General features: G+C 46.9%; 1 pseudogene across 1 annotated transcript in view; it reads left to right on the top strand.

The window, feature by feature from the left end:
* Positions 1-463: 463 nt before the first annotated feature.
* Positions 464-19,604, top strand: part of LOC147736853 (uncharacterized) — an 84,358-nt pseudogene continuing 65,217 nt past the window's right edge. Inside the window, exon 1 of the transcript XR_015307586.1 lies at positions 464-598. The product of XR_015307586.1 is annotated as an uncharacterized LOC147736853 (transcript). The remainder of the gene's footprint in view (positions 599-19,604) is intronic.

Below are 19,604 nucleotides of genomic sequence, written 5' to 3'. Positions count from 1 at the left end.
AATAAAGAATTAACAAAAAATTCAATGAAAAATGAAGAAGCAGTCCAGTTTAATTGAACCACTATAACATATTCTCATATATTTAATGAAATATAAACTGTCTCTTCCAGGTGATAACCTTCTGTAACTACCCTTTAGTCCTCTGCATCAGTGTATTGAAGATGCTCATGTGAAGTGAAGCTGTAAATACTTTCTGAGACATCTAAAAACCCAGGCATTTCCTGTCACAAAATGCTTGTTTGTGTATATTCACTCGAGACTGGGTGAGATGGTTCTTTAAGTGGCCAGCAGAGGGCGCTCCTCGCCTGCTGATGAAATCCACTGAGCACATTCTATGAAAGGGAGAAGTGTTTCCTGTTCCTGGTCAGCGGTGGCAGAGACAGTACAAGCAGCCGATGTTGACATCATTTCCTGCCTCTCCCTCTGTGTCCAGCCTGCTGCAGAGGAGGAAGGACGCCCTGTCTGTCTGTGCAGTTATCTTCATCTTCAGACCCTCACAGCCCCCACTACCTCTCCCAGAACCCAAATCTGGACCTGCCCAACCCCAGCCATAGGAGGAGGAGAGAGCCTGGAAATGTCTGCACAGGTTTCTGCTCAGGTAGGAGATTGTCAGCGCCCTGTGTTTGTAGAAATGGACTGAATAATCCTGGAGGAAATCTCTGCCAGGAGCCAGGCTCTTCTATCCAGGGACCTCTGGGGGCCTTTCCGTCCGGCCCTGGGGGTGTTTGTGGTCTTCATATGTTTTAAGGAGAGGATCTGTGCACTGCACTGCATCTTAATGCACTGGGAGAAATATGTATACAGTGCACTGCATTTCACTGCACTATGATTGAGGAATCTGTGCACGCTGCATTGCATCTTAATGCACTGTGACAGATGTGTGCACACTGCACTTTACAGCACTATAAGGAATTTGTGTCACTGCAATGCATCTTACTGGACTGAGGAATTTATGCCACTGCACTGCATCTTACTGCACTGTGAAAAATGTGTTCACATAGCACTGCATCTTAGCGCTCTATGAGGAATCTGTCCACACTCTTTGCTCGACTCTCGCTGTTAGTTTGTTGACTTGCCCACCTGTACCCTTGTCAGAAGCATGTCCACCAGCCAGCTGACCCTCAAGGCTCCCCTGCTGCCCCATGTCCCGTTGTCCCTGTTTTTATATCTCAGTCTAAGTAAAACCTCTGTCATTGCAATAGTTTTCAGCAGCATAGGTTGGCTTATAGCATTATCTGCTGCAGAGGTTGTGTGTCTGCTGCAGTAATTGTGTGTGTGTGCACTGACCTTGAGTCTGCCAGGTAGGAAGCCTTTCAAGCAGTGGAACGTACATGTCTGTGTTTTTGATGTACAAATGCAGGTTGGATGTGTGTGTATCTGAACAGGGTAGTGTTGTCGTTGCAGGCTGTGTGTGTGTGTGTGTGTGTGTGTGTGTGTATGAGGCTCGTCTACTGTGTGTCTATTTCAAGTGTGTCTGTCTTAGCAGATGTTGCCGGAACTGTCAGTCACTCTTCTTGGCCTCTCCTCTCTGTACCGAATTATAGTTTGGAAGAATTAGGCAGCTTTGAGTGAGACTTCAGCACGACTTTCAAATATGTGAGTGCCCACAAGCATCCAGGGCTACTTATATGACAATGCTACAAGGGGTTGCTTCACTCTCTCATCAACAGTGTGTTGATGAGGATTGTGCTATGATATGAAGCCTACATGAAGGATTCCAAGAGACTCTTGAAGTCATTCTGCTCTTCGTGTCTCTTCAGCAGGAAGGGGAGAACAAGATGAGTGAGCAGAAAAAGCAAAAAGAGGCCAGATAAGACAAATAAGAGTGATACAGAGAGAAAACACACGAAGGGTGGAGAAAAGTCATTAATAGATATCGGCCAAAATGTGAAAGAAAGAAATTTGTATGGGAGGGAATGAGATTTCTAAAAGATGGCCAGGAAAAGAAATGTAATGAACATTATTTATAAATTACCAAAAGTTGAATTATATTTTAGGAAGTAAAAATGTGATTTAAGTGTGATGGGAATGTGAGTCTTCAAGTGTTGCAGGTGTAATGTGCTGTTTAATGGTACCAATACGTGAACCAACTTTATAGCTTTGGATCTGGGATTTAATCCCAATCACCGAATGGTGTTAATGAACCAAAGGGAGGGATCAATGTATTTTCGGGTTACCAATCTCAGCTCAAGTGAGATAATTAAGAGGTCCCAGGTTCCAACCGTCCTCCTTTATAAATGTGTTTATGCACACACTGCACAAATCTGTGTTACCTTTGTATCAAACATACCAATCCCAATAAAATCTGTTGGTGGTGGCCCTTTCTAGGGTGCTTTCCCTCTACTTTTTTTTTGCTTTGGTCCCTCCCGGTTTTCCTCTGATCTTTGTAATAGCCTAAGGACTTTGATCGCTTTTTACACTTCCATTCAGTGCCAAAGTGATGTGCTTGTCATATACATACTGGTGATCAGTGTATACATGATTGGATAAATTAAGTTTGCTGTGAGTCCATTGTCTAGAGGTAAGACAAGGGCATGTCTAGAGGTAAGACAAGGGCATGTAACTCAACACCTTCTCCATGGTCCTGCAGAACTGGTTGTGCCACCCACAGAGGTAGTTCTTCAAATGTGCACCAGATTTGCTATGACAGGGCCTGTGTGAGTAGGTTACTGTTACTAGGCTTGGCATTTAAGAAGACGCTTGCCAAGGTTCTGCATGTCTCTTGCTATATCTGAGTACTCCCTGGGGACAGGGTGCGATGTTGGTAAAGGGTAGGGCAGGTGCGTGTGTCTGCTACATACACTGGTAGTGAATGGCACCGAGTGGTGTGTTCGGTACAGTAGGGCCTGCTCCTCGTATTGGATTGGCCTGTGGGATCTGTGGAAAGGCCATTGATCTGGATTTCCTGCATGCAGAAGAGTATCAGTATAGTGTTTGATATCGATGAGTTTGTAATGGCGAACCTGCTCTGGTGGTGTGAGTGAATTCGACATTATGACGGTGGAAATACCACTTTGGGAAAGTGGGAATGTCTGTACTCATGGCTCTGTATTCCTATCCACCTGTCTCCAATTCACAGCTGGCTGCTGGGGGGATGACTACATCTGTGCATTTCTGATAAGATAGCCATAAACTAAGGGCTCACAGCATACTGTAGACCTCTCACTCTGAGGGGCCTTCCTGTGTTATTTAAGAGGGGGTGGAATTGGCACCTGCATTCCAAGGGGCAGGGTTGTGGCCCCACTAAAGATACAGATCAAGCCTGCCAGGGAAGGATGTCAGACATGACAACATTTAGAGAAGTCCCATGCATTTCAAAGGTGGCCTTTTGAGCTAATCTCATTTTCATAGGTCATTGTATGTGTAACCACTCAGGCTCTACCTTTAGGAGTTAGAGACGCTTTGGGGATTGGATACATACTACGCTGGTTTGATGCTAGGACATCAACAAGAAGAACTAGTTGGGCGGGGGGCTGCAACTGGATTATCTGCAAACCATCGGTGGCTGGGGCTTGTTGTGCTCTAGGACTGGGACTTTGCCTGTATGCTGCTGGTGTGCAGCAAATTGACAACTGTTGTGGCCCAGGTCCCCAACCACTCTCCAAGGGTAGTTGACTGGCCTCCTGTCCTCGAGTTCCCAGGGACAGAAAAGATCTCCCTGTTTTACAAGATCGTAAGGACCACGTGGGTTGAGGCGTAAACATGTGGAAGTGATCATCGTTTGGAACAAGGACCCTCCCGATGTGTGCAGTCATCAGAAGAGTGAGCTGGTAAAGTTTAGTGGCACACCTGGGGTGGCTATAGCGTGACAAGTTCGACGAGTACAGGGGACGTTTAATGAGTCCGAGAGGCTTGAGCTTACAGCTCGAAACCTCTGCTAGTTAGTATTCCTAAGAGTATGGTTTCTTAGCAGTGTTGAGAGAAGTTTGCATAGTCTACGATAGCCAAGCGATAGCCAAGCAGGCAGCATAGTGGGTGGCCGACCTCCATGTTGGGAGGACAACAGTGCCTCACATCGCGGCCTCAGTCTGAGGTCACTGGCTCCCTCGCCCCAGGCCCATGCCACAAGGATAGCGTGACTGAAAGGTCTTGTCGTGCCTTGTGTGCACCCACGACTTGCTCCCTGGAGCAAATGTAGCTCCCACCTCTGCCAGAGGCGAAATCATTCTCCAAATTGGGAGCATGCCAGCTACTGGTGTTGCAGTCTTTTTCCTGCGGGGAAGGCGCCACTGGGTGCCTGAGGACCTAATCTGACCTGAATGGATGAAAACATGTAACTGTTTCCTTCCGCTTTAGGTGGTCCCTTAATCTAATCAAAGTGTCGACAGCAGGGGTAATCTGTATTGTTGGCTGGTGTAGTTTGAGTGGCTGAGGGGCTAAGTCGCAAGGTGTAGAAAGAACCTGTGATTTCTTGACCATTACAAGTATATGGAGTACGCGATAATGGGAATGTTGTTGTTTATGCAAATGTGTTAGCAGAAAAGTAGAATACCTCTGAATAGCCTGGATATGTTTCTGTTGCTTTTAATGTGGAACGGATTGCTTGTATTGTGTGTATGTTGCTTACAAGGCTGAAGGGATATTGATGCAGGCGAACGCCTAGGACAATTATATATATGTTAATGCCGTTCTGCTGCTAATGGAAGAGTTTGAAAATTTTATATATAACTGTAAAGTATAAACGCAATATGGATGTCATTTTGATTTCTTAGGGGCCGATTCACAGAACTAACTTAAGACAAAATCCTAAACTTACTACTTTTTTGGTATTCACAGAATGCACTTACTACTTTTGGCATTCACAGAATGCACTTACTACTTTTGGTATTCACAGAATGAACTTACTGCTTTTGGTATTCACAGAAGTTAGGATTTTGTCTTAAGTTTGTCTTAAGACAAACTTAAGACAGTCTTAAGACAGACTTAAGTTAGGATTTTGTCATAAGTCTGTCTTAAGTCTGTCTTAAGACAAACTTAAGACAAAATCCTAACTTCTGTGAATACCAAAAGTAGTAAGTTCATTCTGTGAATGCCAAAAGTACTAAGTGTATTCTGTGAATACCAAAATAGTAGTAAGTTTAGGATTGAGTCTTAAGTTCATTCTATGAATCGGGCCCAATATGTGTGCAATACAAAGACCAGAGTTGTATACATACTGTGTGGAGTCTTTTTGTAGCATCCACAGGGTGTTGCGAGGTTGAGGGTTGTTCCAACACTTTACACTTTGACCCTGAGGATAAGCCTGACTGCTCTGTGCCAAGCTATCCAAGGGTGAGCTTAGGTTATCAGACAAGTGTATCATACTTATCCTATCCAGGACAGTGGATTCTGCCTGGCTTAGATGCATACCATCCTGAAACTGCTGGGTCTAACAAATTCCTAATAATAAATACATTGAAAACAAATTTAAGCTGCATCGATTTTGCACCCAAGACCACCTCAATCTGTCCCAGCTCTAGACATGTTTTTGAAGAGCCATGTCTTCAACTTCTTGCTTAGCTCAAGAAGTGAGGAGGAGCCTCTGATGTGTTGAGGGAAGTCGTTCCACACTTTAGGATTGATGTATGAGGAGAGTTGACCTGGATCTGTTCCTGAGTATGATTCTGGCTGAATGGAGGTGCATAGGGGTTGATGGAAGGAGATGCAGTTGTGTAGGCAGGGATTTGTTGGGCAGTGTCTTGAATGTGTGGGTAAGGAGTTTGAACTGTGGGCGCTTATGGATCTGGAGCCAGGGAGCTGTGATATGTGTTTTGAGTGGGAGATTGAGGATACGTCTGGCTGCTGCGTTTTGGGTGGTTTTCAGCCTTCTGGTGAGCTGTTTGATGATTCCTGCATAGAGTTCCTGTAGTCCAATCTACTGTTGATGAGTGTGTGGATGACAGTCTTATGGTGATTCTCGGGAGCCATTTGAAAATGTTCTTTAGGGTGTCGAAGCAGTGACGACATTGACCTGGGCGAACATGTCCACCTTTTTGTTGATGATAATTCCTAGGTTGCTGGTGCACAAGCTGGAGGTGGGAGTAGGTCATAGGTTGGATGGTGGAGTCTCATGGACAGGTGATGTTTCCAAAGATCAACACTTCTATCTTGTCAGTGTTGAGTTTGAGACAGTTAAACTTCATCCTAGCGGCTACTTCCATCATGCAGGCAGTGAACTTGTTCCTTTTGTTGTGGATTTTGTCACAGAGGGACAGTATTAGTTGTGTGTTGTCAGTGTAGGAGAGGATATTGATTTGGCGGGTATGGATGGCGTTGGCCGGTGGTGTTTTCTAAGTGTTTGGGTGTTTGGGCCAATGTCAGCGGGCTTGATAAATCTCGCCTCAGTGTCACTCTAACCATGGGTTCCACTCAGCAACTCTGGGCAATAGCTTGCTTAATCTCCACAAACGGCCCCATCAACGCCGGGGATGCCTGGCTTCACCTTGGGGGTGCCCAATAGGGACCATCTCACAGGGAAAGCCAGGACGGGGTCCCCAGTGTTATACAGCGCCAGGAAACCTACGGGTAGCAGTGCGCTTTACAAGCTCAAATATATTTACATTTACATTTACAAATAGTGTTCTGCTGAGGAGTGAACCTTGAGGTTGAGGAGATGAGATTTCTAGTTTCAGGTTGACTGTCGGAGTTCTTTTTATCTGGAAGAAGCAGATCAATTGCATGCAGGTCCTTGAATCCCGATCCTGTGAAGGCGCCTGATGAGGATGAGATGTGGTACCATGTGACACACCGCCATGAGGTTCAATAGGATGACCGCCTTACCCTCTCCTCTGTCTAGGATCATGCAAATGGTGTAGGTAGGTTCAATGGGTGCTGTTTCTGTGCTCTGGTTGGGCCTTCATTTAGACTGGATGGCATTGAGAAGCTGGTGGTTGACCAGGTAGCTGGTCAGATGCTTCTTGATGGTTTTCTCTTGGACTTTGGCCATGTATGATAGGAGGGTGATCAGTCAGTAGTTTAAGAGTTTGGTGAGGTCCACGGAGTGTTTCCTCAGCAGGGCTGTGACAGCTGCCTTACTGCGGGTTTCTGGGAAGAGGACAGCATTGATGGAGTCATTCAGGATGGGAGTGAGGACTTCACTGATGGTGGTTAGACCTTTGTTGAAAGTGTGGTGGGGGCATGGGTCTGGGGGGCCCCACAGTGGATGGTCTTCATGGTTGCAGCAGTCTCTTTTGTGGAGATGGCGTTCTACATGGTCAAGGTCCATTCTTCAGCTGAGATTGGAAGACAGGCCGCAAGGTTGCTGGAGTCAGGTTGAAAGTTGAAGTTGGCGTAGGTTGCTGTTATCTCCTTCCAAATGAAGTTACAGAGATTGTTGCATTGGGTCTTGTACGGGGAGATGTTGCTGGTGGTGGCTTTAGCACTGTGAAGTTCTGACTATGAAGAAGATTTATTTGGTGCTGTTGATGCTGGCTTCGATGCAGTTGGTGTGGGCTGTTCACTTGGCATTTCAGACATGCTGGTGGGCGCATGTCAGGGCAGATTAGAAGACATCATTCTCCACTTGCTTTCCAGTTGCTTACACAGTGCTGCATTGCCATCCTGAGTTCTTCTGTGTACCAGTTGGCTTGCTTTTGTGCTCTTGATGTTTTTTTCTGTGCTTGACAGGGCCAGGTTGTTGGTGCAGGTAGTGATCCATTCATTGAAGTTTTGCATGTCTTCCTCTAGGTTGCTGGTGTGCTTTGAGAGGCGTAGAGAGAGGGCAGAAGTCCAGTCCTTCTCTGAGAGGTTCTTGCAGCAGCAACAAACCTGTCTAGAGGTGGTGGATCTCCTGTGATCAAGGAGGGTGAGCTTGAAACTCAAAAGGGTGTTGTCAGTTCAGGTGATAGGCTTTTGTTTGTAGACCATGATGTTGTTTAATGTGGAGAACAGAGGGCCCAGGAAGTGTTTGGCAGTATCGGTGGGCCTGGTGATGTGCTGAGTAAGGTTGGGGTTCGTAAGGCTTTTGAGGAGGGTATTTGAATTTCAGTCATTACGACCCTCTAGGTGAAAGTGCGAGTCTCAAAGGAGGATACAAGTTCTGGAGTTCATGGCAATCTCAGAACTAGATTCATTCCAATTTCCAGTCTTTTTGTTACACAAAACTATATCTCTATATTATTAAAGTCAAGACAAGCCTTTACCCATTTTTCTTCTGTATTGTACTTTGGCACTGATGACTTTTGATAATTCACTGATAAAAGACATAAGTTGGTTAGTTCACTTTAATTCTTCCAAATAGTTTGAGGACACTGAATGCTTCAATCTCTGACCCAAGGAGAACCTCATTTAGTTAGTGAACATCTGAGGGAAAAAAAGAAAATGGTGGTTTTCCCCACACGGGGTTTGGTCCATGTGAAGGTCACCTTCTTCAGATAGCAACTGTTGTATCCTCTCTGGTTAATTACTTGATGTCTTGAATACTATGTGGAATAGACATCCAGTCTCCTGTGATCCCATACTCTTTACCAAGAGACTAAAAATGCCCAAAGTGTTCCCCAGTCACACTGAGAGTGGATAGTTCTCCTTCTAACAATGCTATGATGTGACTGGCGGTGATGGCGGCAGATTATTCATCTGTAATCACTTGCACTCCTAAGGGGAATGCTGCTGGCTGAGGGTGGGGAGGACAGGTATGTGTCTGTCTGTCTGGCTGTTTGCTGTTGGCTGTTTGCTGTTACATGCTGGTTTTCCTGTGTCCCTGATGTGCCTGACAACCTGACCATTTCTATTGCTTTGGCTCCCCTACCTGATACTGGAAGTAGGTGGGGAAGGTGGGGGGAAGTGGGGATCTTGAAATCCCTTTCATTGTAGGAGCACTTTTCCTCAGAGCTCAGTGAAATCCAGCTTTCCTTTTTCAGACAATTTGAGCTCTGTTACTTTATCAGTCATACACCATTTAAGAAGAAGGTGACCTAGAGCAGCTCTGACTCACCTGATCATTGAACTATTCATCCAGGAAAGGAGCCACATATGACTGGAAGAAAGCTCTGGAACATCTGCACGAGGAACTTCGTGCCTTGCGGTGGTTTGAATCGGTGAGCCACCACAAACCACAGGCTCCTTCCAGACCAGCTGGTCTCAGAACAACAACAAGCATCATCCAGGGCAATGGTGCTGTAGAAAGACATTTTCTGTTGGTTGTTCTGTGACCACAGGTGCTATGGCACCTACTGTTGCGGAAAACGGCGATCCCAAAGCCGCAGCCCGTACCCTGCACAGATGGATCACCAACAGCGCCAACACCTTAGCCCCCCTCAAGAAAAACAACAACACCCGCGCCAAGAAAGCTAGATGGTTTAGCACCGAACTTCGAGAGTCCAGACGCACCTGCCACCGCCTCGAAAAGGACTGGAGGTACACCAAATCCATAGAAGCCCACAACTACTTCAGAGCCGCCACTAAAGTCCACCACCAACTCTTCAGAAAAACAAGGAAAAAAAGCGCTCGAAGACAGAATCTCCACCCACGCACACAACAGCAAAGAACTCTTCAACATCATCAAGAAGTTCACCCAACCTACCAGCGAGTCCACCGACATCCCACCCTCACAAGACCTCTGCGACAATCTCAGCACCTTTTCCCCCCACAAAATAAGGAGCATCTACGACTACTTTGGTGAAGACAACCTACACACTGAACCCTCAACAACTATCCCCGACACCATGAAGCCAACGATTGACAACTTAACAGCCCTCACCACCGAAGACACACTGAAGACGATGAACTCAATCCACCCCGGGGCCCTTACGGACCCCTGCCCCACAACACTTTCAACAGAGCCGCCGACACCATCACACCCATGCTCTGCCACACCATCAACCGCTCCCTGGCAACCGCATCATCCCCCGATGACTGGGAACACGCCGAGATCCACCCCCTCTTCAAGAAACCCTTGGCGGACCGCACCGACCTCAAAAACTACAGACCCATCTCCCTGCTCCCCTTCCCAGCAAAAGTCATTGAGAAAGCCATCAACAGCCAACTCGCCACATTCATCGAAGGGCACAACATTCTTGAGTCCTCCCAATCCGGCTTCAGTTAAAAACACAGCATGGAAACCGCCCTCCTCGCCGCAACAGACGATATCCGCACTCTACTGGACAAAGGAAAAACAGCAGCCCTCATCTTCCTCAACACAGTCTCTCACCTAATACACAGACTCCACAACACAGGGATTCAAGACAAAGCCCTCGATTGGATCTGCTCCTTCCTCTCTGGCAGAACGCAGCGGGTCAGACTCCCTCCTTTCCTCTCGTACCCTACACCAACCACCTGCGGTGTCTCCCAGCATCTGCGCACACTCCACTGGCTCCCCATCGAAGCTAGAGTCACCTTCAAGATGCTCACTCACGCTCACAAGGCCCTCTATGACACCGGACCAGCATACCTGAACAGCCAACTCAAATTCCACGCACCCCAAATGACCCTACGATCAGCCCAGCTCTCCTACACCATGGCCCCCCGCACCAGAAAGACCAGATCAGGCGGCCGCTCCTACTCCTTCTTCGCGGCCAGAACCTGGAACGCCCTCCCTCTCCACCTCAGACAGACAACATCTCTCCCCATCTTCACAAGAAACCTCAAAACCTGGCTGTTCGACAAACCCCCTCCTTGATGGACTGGAAACTGCGAAACCCCCTTCCCCCAGCGCCTTGAGACCCTCACGGGTGAGTAGTAGTGCTTAACAAATGTGTGATTGATTGATTGATTGATTGATTGTGTCAAGGTCCTCCGTTAATAATCCCCAGGATTGTATTGATGCTGAAAGGGGGCCCACCTCTAGATCATCCCAAGTCTGGCTAGGTATAACACACAGACTTTTAAGGAGATCAAGCGGGGAAAGGAAAGGATGGGGACTGCGGGGAGGGAGATCTGAGGAAGAGACAAAACACAATATAAGTGATACTGCTCACATATATTACAATGACACAATTATATACCCGTACCTTTTCCGTCACCTGCAAAGGAAAATAAAGGTACCCTATAACAGAGAGGAGGGCAGAGGGTAATGGCAAGTTCTCATCCACATGTTCTAGTAAGTAAAACAAAAGGAAATCACCATAGCATGTTACAATAAATCAGATGGCACATAAACTTATACATCTAATAGACTGGTTGTAATGGCACCTACCCATGAGATGTAAAAATAACACTGCGCCTAGCCACCTTGGCTAATTTGCCCTCTGCACCTCTCTCCTACAGTAAAACAACAAAAGATGGAATCTTTAGTATGCGGAAACTATGAACAATAACTCTCTTGTTCATAGTGCTGCGTAGATACTCAGCAAACCATTATGTATCCAAAAGTTCGTTTCCAAAGGAAGAATCAGTGCAAAACAACTCAGCAAAGTTTAGGAAACAATAAAGGTACTCAAACTAGGGGAACCTCCCGAGTAGAGTAGTTGTAGGTACAGTACAGCAATTGCTCAAGTGAGACCCAATAAATGGCGACCGGGTATCCTGGTCACCGTTAGCACCAGCAAGGAAAACAATTGCTTCTCTGCAAGAGACTCCGAGAGGTCTCAGCCAACAGAGAAGCAACTTCACAGGAAAAGCGGTTCAGGGCAAAGAACTCCTTAGAAAGTTATAAAGGAGATCGTAACCGCAACAAACGAATCCCAACAATCAAAGAAAGGCTCTTCTTAGCCACACCAGGTAATCCAAGAGGGGAACGTGCTAGGCAGCACTCTTACCGCCATACCCATAAGATCGAGAAGCACTGCAACAGCACACCACGGCAACAGATCCAGAATTATCGGCAGCGCGTCCTCTCTGCCAGTGTTCCTTATCGGATTTCCAGGTCGTGTAGGTGTCACACGCTGTGCGACCCGCAAGTACCTCTGGGAATTGTAGTCCCGTTCTCCCGACCCCCGGACCGCTAATCACAGTCAGGCAGACAGTGATCTACCAGCGGCCGGGATAAACGTGACAGATTGATTGATTGATTGATGACACTCGGGAACCAAGAGCTTACTGATGGATCTGAAACAAACAGACAAAGCACAAGCCATCGGACTGCATGGTAGCAGAATAAAACATTGTCACAGCTCTTCTGAAACAATTATGATTTTACTGTGGGAAGGAATGAATTGAGGGGCCAAAGATAGCTGAATTTGGATGTGCTGCCTAAGTTCACCAAAAGTCCCCTGTTCACATCTAGCCTTCTGGAAGGAAAGTATGTGAACCAGGACCCGGGTGCTGGATTGCAGAAGCGGCATAGGAGTGTGAGGCACCAACATGTCAGCCAATGAGCTGGGATGCCTTTGCGCTCTGTAAAAGACCTGATGAGTAAGACAGAGAATTTTAAAGTGGATCAGTTTTTTGCCTGCAAGCCATTGAAGAAACATGATATTTCGGCATCGCTAACTCTAGCATTATTAGTATATTCTGACCACACTGTAGTCTTAGCAACATAGTTTGTAGCAAGCTAAGGTAGAAAAGAAAGGCTCTTACCTCCCCCACTTGTTTAGGGCTGTGGTGCAGTGGCAATATCATATTATGATCCACGGTTGTAAAATGCAAGAAGAGCAAACCTTTTTAATTTAAGGATGGAAACTTAAATGTGGTGACCAGGTTCTTAATCTTTTCAGGTACAACCGGCATGGGCCAGTGGTCCAACTTCCCAGCTGATGTTGTTCCACCAACGACAAGAACTTCCGTTTTATCTCTGTTCATCTGAATACATTTAGTAGTCATCAGGACATAAATGACTGTCAAGCAGACCCCCAGATGACTGATGTAATTGTCAGAATCCTAATCCAGTGTATGGAAGAGCTGTGTGTCATCGGCATAGGCTTACACTTTAAACCAAAGGAGTGGACTAACCCCTCAGTGCTGCCACAAACAGATTAAAGAGGAATGGTGAGGTAGCATAGCCCTCGAGTTGCTTAGTTATATTGCTGAGCAGAAGAGGAAAGTTCTGAGAACCCCTACACTGATAGGAGCAGAATGATTGGAAAGTCTAGTCTGCCTGCAATGCCTTCCATCGAGGGATATTCGACTAAAAGCAAGTGTTTGACAGTCTCTAAAGCAGTTTAGAGACTGGACTCAGTCCTTAAGCTTCCTGCACCACTAAAATCAGCGGTGGAACGGTAAGTTTTTAAGACACAGCAGCAGAATCCTATTCTAGTGGACTCCAAAGAGGGCACTTATTCAGCACTGCCTTTATCTCAAATTGAGTACCTTGCAGCTACCAGACCAGATGAGGTCTTAACTAGTCTAACTCCGCTCTATGTCTTGATACCAAGCACTGGGCCTTGATAAACTGAACACAGAGTGGCCAATCTGTCAAAAAAAAAGTGTAAACAAATCTAGTTAAAATGTATCTCATTTTGGTGACGTGCCATTTTCCCAATGCGTATTGTAAATTCCCCAGTTTCCTTTTGAGACACCCTTGTACAAACCACAAGTTTGGTGGGTGATCCATTTGCCTACCCACCATGGTAGGAGAGTTACCCCAGCATTCTGCTGAAGTAAAATCTAACGTTTTCCAAGTTGTCAAAAAAGTTCATATTGGAGTTCTACATATACAAACTGACAAAGCATACCACGTGTGTGTAATTCTGTGCATAGATGACTGGAAATTATACAGTGTCAAAAAATGTACACCTGCCAGGTATTTTTGGGTGGGTCGCTGTCGGGCATCAGCCGATTCATTAACTACTTTCTAACTGGACACTGGGATGCTTGGTGCCATAAAACTAACTTTGGTGGGTTCTTTTGTGTCTTAAATGTTTTTGTGGGCAAGGAAGGATTTTTTTTAATGTTTATAACTTGAAACACAGTAGCAAGGACTCTGGCTCAATGAGTTGTCCAGTTTCTATTTGGCACCAATTTCCTATTGACTAGTTTTGTTTAAAAACGTAGGAAGAGCCACTGAGTCCTAAAGACTTCTGAGAACATCCAAGCGCTATCCCCGAGGTTATCATTGGACCTGGGACTCAATGTTATTTGAGACCCAATTTGTGATCCAGCACACAGTAAATGTTTTTGACTTTGTATCTCCCCAAGAGGGTCCCGGCACCATCTGTATATTTTTTGCTGCTCCTTTTTGTACCTCTTGGAAACAGTCAAGTTCTTCTTTCACATTGTAGCTGTGGTTGGACATTGGCCTTATTGCGTGTGGTTTTCTGTGTTGTGCTGTGTACGATTTCTATTACTTAAACAAAGAGAATCCACACAGGGATGTTGCTCGAGTGGTCCCTACAATGGTGGGGAGCACACAGGGTTCTTTAAATACCCCTCACACACCAAAAGGACCCTTGGTGTCATGCTTCATCATTCGAGTCTTCACACCACTCTACGGGATGCGGCGTGCTACTAACCGACGAAATACGTGGGAGCACTAAGGTTTTGACTATGTGTGGTGTGAGGAGGGGTTATGTCATTAAGTGAGTGGTGGGTTTGAAAAAGTGTGGGTAGTAAAAAATTTAAAAGGGCCTGGCACGTGAGGTCTAATACATTTTAATGGCCTCCGTGCTAGCACTATTAAAAGGGGGGTGTCGAGGTGTATTTGCACATTAATGTACAAAACCTCATGAGTGCGTCGACATGTATCGAAGCTAGGCTTCTTCTTCAGGACGGGGTTGCACATATCCCCACCGTACTCACGTCAAGATGTCCCTTAACATCATTGTTAAACTTAATTAAGTTTAATTCGGCTATCCGAGGCTAATATGTGCCTAAATTTTTATTTCATAGATATATGAAATGTATACTTGCTGCCAAACATATTGTTAGCACCAAGAGCCTCCAAGACGGTAGGGGTGTGGTGCTTAAATAGCAACAAACAGCAGGAGAATCCCTGTCCTTGACTGTCCTTGACTGCCCCGGAGCCGCGGTCATTATTTACAATACTGATTAGCTTAAGCTCTAGCGAATTCGAAACCTATTGTATTGCAATAAAGGGCCTTTTCAACCCCTTCTTAGATTGTAAATATCTGAGCATAAGACCGTCCTGCGACGTCTTCAAAGTAGTGATAAATAGTGCAATGAAGAAGATGTGTAAGTGTTGTAAATTACACAGACACAAAGTGTGAAGTGCGAGTTGCATATGATCTGAGCCATAAATACTAACAAAGTGCTCCAACACCTTTCTCTCTGCGATTACACTTCCATGGCTCAGGAGGAAGAGCGGGACGGCTATTTCCTGCCCTCTCTGTGATTTGAGTGTGCAGTGTTGTAATGCGTAATGTCATTGCTATCTTTGGCCTATGTAGCAGGGAGGATAGGGAGTACAGCCAGACAGAAGGGATGGCCCCAAACGTGGACTGGTGGGTCACTGATATGACTGCCCCTCCCTCTTTCCATTCACATCAGAATGACTGGAGTTCGGACTCCCAGTCCCTATGGAAGGAAAACACCAACGAAGATCCGGAGGGTGCCTTTACCTGGGCGTATATCGAGGACGAGGCCACGCCCCGGAATGACGTGTACACAGCGGGATTGGCCAAAATGGAGGAAGTGAGAAGACCGGCGTGTGACGACACCGGGTGATAAAGTTCGGTGTGTAGCGGAGTTCCAATAGAGACCAGAGAAGAACGATATCGGGGAGAGGAGACAAGAGAAGGACGAGACGAGGGACGACAAGAGGAGGGTCCAGCGCCAGGAGGCCACCGTCACCGTGATTCGCCCAGCCACACTCACAGAGGAGTGTGGCTCAACCAGGTGCGGCAGCGCATATCAGGCTGGTTGGGGATGAGGGGTACTCCTTTCTCTGCTTGTCTGATTGTCGACTATATGGCCCGGTTTCCGGAGGCCTTTGCACTCCGTGCGCCTACTACCAAAAATATCGCCGAAAAAGTTTCTGGAACTCTTCTCAAGAGTGGGGTTCCCTATAGAGATTTCAACCGATCAGGGAATCCCCTTTGTGTCAAGACTGATGAGGGAGGTATGTAAGGGGTAGAGTCTGAACCAGATTCGTACCTCAGCTTACCATCCCCAGACCGACGGTCGGGTGGACATTAAAGTCCACATTGAGAAAAATGTTGTCCATAGAACACAAGGAGTGAGACCAACTTTTGCCTCTTGCTCTTTACGTGCTAAAAGCTCAGGTCCACAGTGGTAAAGGATACTCTGCTTTTGAATTACTGTACGGGAGGCAACCAAGGTCTTTACTTGAGATTACGAGGGAGGCCTGGGAAAAGGAGGAAGTAAATGCTTCCAAAACCCTCCTAGAATATATGCAACAGTTGAAAAGTAAGCTAGGGAAACTAAGGGATCTAGCATACTCCAACCTTGAAAAGAGTCAACAACGCCAAAAGGTCCACTATGATAAAGGAAAAAAATGGAGGAAAATGGTAGTGGGAGACTGGGCATTAGTCTTGTTGCCCTCTTCTTCACAGAAGTTCCAAAATGAATGGATCGGTCCTTATCCTGTCATAGAGAACCCAGGGAATACCACCTATCGGTTACAAATATCACCCACAAGAAAACAGTGTTTTCATATAAACCTCCTAAAGAAATGGTTGGGTTCCATCCCAAAGAACAACCAGTTTGGATTACCCACTGCATCAAATACAACTACCTTGGAGCAGTTGCCTGTAAACGAGGATCTATCCCCTCAAATGAAAAGTGAGCTAGCTACAATGTTACAACCATTCGCTAACATATTCTCAGACACTTCTGGGCGAACTAACCTAATCGAGCATAAAATAGAGCCCGAACCAGGAAACATGTTAAGATGAGGCCGTATAGAATACCAGAAGCCAGACGTAAGGATGTCAAACGGGAAGTGCAAGAGATGTTGCGCCTGGGGGTCATACGTCCATCCAGAAGTAGTTGGTCCTCACCGATTGTGATGGTACCGAAACCAGACGGATCAACCAGGTTCTGTATGGACTTTCGATCACTGAACGCGATATCTTCCTTTGATGCCTATCCAATTCCCCGATAAGCATGGGCGAATTTTGCGAATCTCGCGTTCGCGAATTTTGCGGATTTGCGAATTCGCAATCCGCAAAATCCGCGAATTCTCGCGAATTTGCGGATTTTTTTTTTTGTGTTCGCAAGTGTTTCTGCCAGTTCGCGAGGATTTGGTACTAGTTCGCAATTGCGAACTTACTTGTCGGCTCGCAACGGTCGCGACTATGTTGTTTCTACGTCTGGTTCATCATCACAGCCTCCCAGCACCCTCTGTTTCACCACTGGCACCGTCTCTTTGACCCATGCCACCCTCTGTTACATCAATGCCACCCTCTGGTTCATCATCACTGTAGAAGATGGGGGGGAAAAGCAAGCCCACCTGCCCTGCTTGAACTGACATGAATTAATTTGGGGTTAGTTTATTAACAACACCTGCCATGCCCCAACTGACAATAATGAATTAGGGGCTAATTAATGTGTCACTGAAGAAATTTGAAGTTCCAGCCTGGCACCTGCTTGTCTGCTCCTTTAGCTGCAAATCAGGACCTTTGTGGCATACAGTTAAGGTCAGAGCAGGGCTACACAATAGTTGCAAGCAGGCAACCGAATTCTGGAGGGCCCCCTCAGGAAGCACTACAGGGAATCGTTACAAATCATGAGGTTGACCTTTTGCACCTGCTCATTGCTTTTGCAAAAATCGTTTTTCGTTTTTTTCGCGCTATTCGCGGGGCGCGGCGTCGTGCGAAACCGACCGCGGAAGCCGCCAATTCGTGCGAATGAGCTTTTTATTTTTTTGCGGCTTGTTGTTTCGCGAGTTTTTTTGCAGTATTCGCGAGCCGCTTGCAGCGCAACACGCAAATTTACCCCAAGGTCGAGTACGGGCGCGGCCATTTTGTTTGCGTGACGTATTTCCGTTTCCGCACGCTATGTATAATCTCGCGCAGTAAGCGCATTGCGAGTAGAGGTTCGCACGAGATCGCGAGGGAAATCTAGAGGTTCGCACGAGATCACGAGGGAAATCTCGTGCGAACTTACTTTCGCGCTCGTGAACGGGCACCGGCCATCTTGTTTTTCATTCATTTCCTGTGTCTGGGCATGGTGTTTAATCCTCTTGGTATCTTTGCCCTCCTTTGCTTGTTTTCAGTTTTTTTTTTACGATTTTGCTTCTTATCTATCCCCCTCTTTTCCTAGCTGTATATTTTTGTCTTTTCTGCTATTTTTCTTTACTTTTAAACTACTTTTTTTAACTCTTTTCTTTTCTTCTTCCCTATCCTATTCTTTCTTAATTTTCTACTTCTTCCTACCTTACCTGCCCAGACCATTGTCAAGCCAGGCGCCGTGAAGCTGCCCAGGCACTTGAGGGCCGCAGCGGCGGCGGGGAGTAGTCCTGGACCCAGTGCCAGGACAGCATGCGGGAGATTGAGGGGGGAGCAGGTGACGCGACGGGAGATATTCAGCCCGGAGGAAGTGGGCGCGCTGGTCTACTTCGTCCAGCGCCGCCTGCCCAGGACCATCGCGGGAGGCGGCAGGATCGCGGCCGGCGGCTACAACATGCAGGAGCGCCGGAAGCGGTGGGAGAAGGTGTGCTGGGCCATATCCCACCTCTACGGGGTCCGGCGCACCTACAGCCAGGTCACCCATCGCTGGACGGACCTCCTGGACCGGGAGCGCGACCTGCTGGACCAGCTCGGCTTGGAGATCCCCGGGCTTGGTGAGTAGTAGTAGCCATTTCATCACTCACTACTATGATGTTTTCTCCTGCTCTGTGTTGTTGTATTGCAAATATTTGTTTTTTACATGGAGCAAGCCAATAATGCCGCTGATGACGATTACATTGTAGTTAAATTATATTTCAAAATCTTCTGTGCATTTCAGGTGCACTGCTCTCCTTCTCAGTGGCGTTGCTACTATGCTTATTTGTTTTCTATTTCGTGGTCTCATTTGCCTGAGTAACTATTATGTATGAGTGTACTTTACAGAACTGCGTAATGCTAGACACTAGGGGGCAGATTACATTTACAAGCCCCTTGCGCCACGTTTACGTTGCCTTGCGTGACGCAACAGCGGCGTAAACGTGCCGCATCCCTGTGAGTCATTTACAGCATGACGCATCTAGGGAGATGCGTCACGTTATAAAGCCATGGGCCTGCACCACAATGGGTGCGTTCCTAGTACGCAGGGTGGGCGGTCCGGCGGCTGTGCGCCTCGCAAAATTGCCTGCGTGAAATCTACAAGATTTAACGCAGGCACTTCTGCGACGCTGCTACGTCAATTCAATTCCTTATGCCTGCTTGAAGCAGGCGAAAGGACTGACACAGCATGTTAAGTATTGGGTGGCCCTGAGCATTACTGGAGTTGCATTGCGTTGGCGACGTGACTCCAGCGATGCGCTGCTCTTACGTGACGAGATGCGTCACGCAAGTGCCTACCCTTGCGCCAGGGCGCGCCGCATTGTAAATGAGGCGCATCTGCCGTGTCGTAAGGGTAGTTTTGCGTGACGCATTTGATCTGGCGCATCTCTGGAGATGCGCCAGAACGCGTAAGTAAGTATGCCCCTAAGGGGCAGAATTGCAATTACCGTCGCATCCCTGCAAAGTAGCAGGGATGCGCCATTAATTGTGCGGCCCGCTACCACCACCAAACATGGTGCGCCGTATTTGCAATGCGGCGCACCATGGGCCCAAAACGTCACCGAAGCTTTACTGCTGGAGTTGCGTCGCAACGATGGCGCAGCTCCAGCAATGCTCTGGGGTACCCTATCT

Source organism: Lissotriton vulgaris, chromosome 1_2 (assembly GCF_964263255.1).
Source record: "Lissotriton vulgaris chromosome 1_2, aLisVul1.2, whole genome shotgun sequence".
Lineage (NCBI taxonomy): Eukaryota > Metazoa > Chordata > Amphibia > Caudata > Salamandridae > Lissotriton > Lissotriton vulgaris.
The sequence above is the reverse complement of the archived record's forward strand: the minus strand, read 5'-3'. Positions and strand labels throughout refer to the sequence as shown.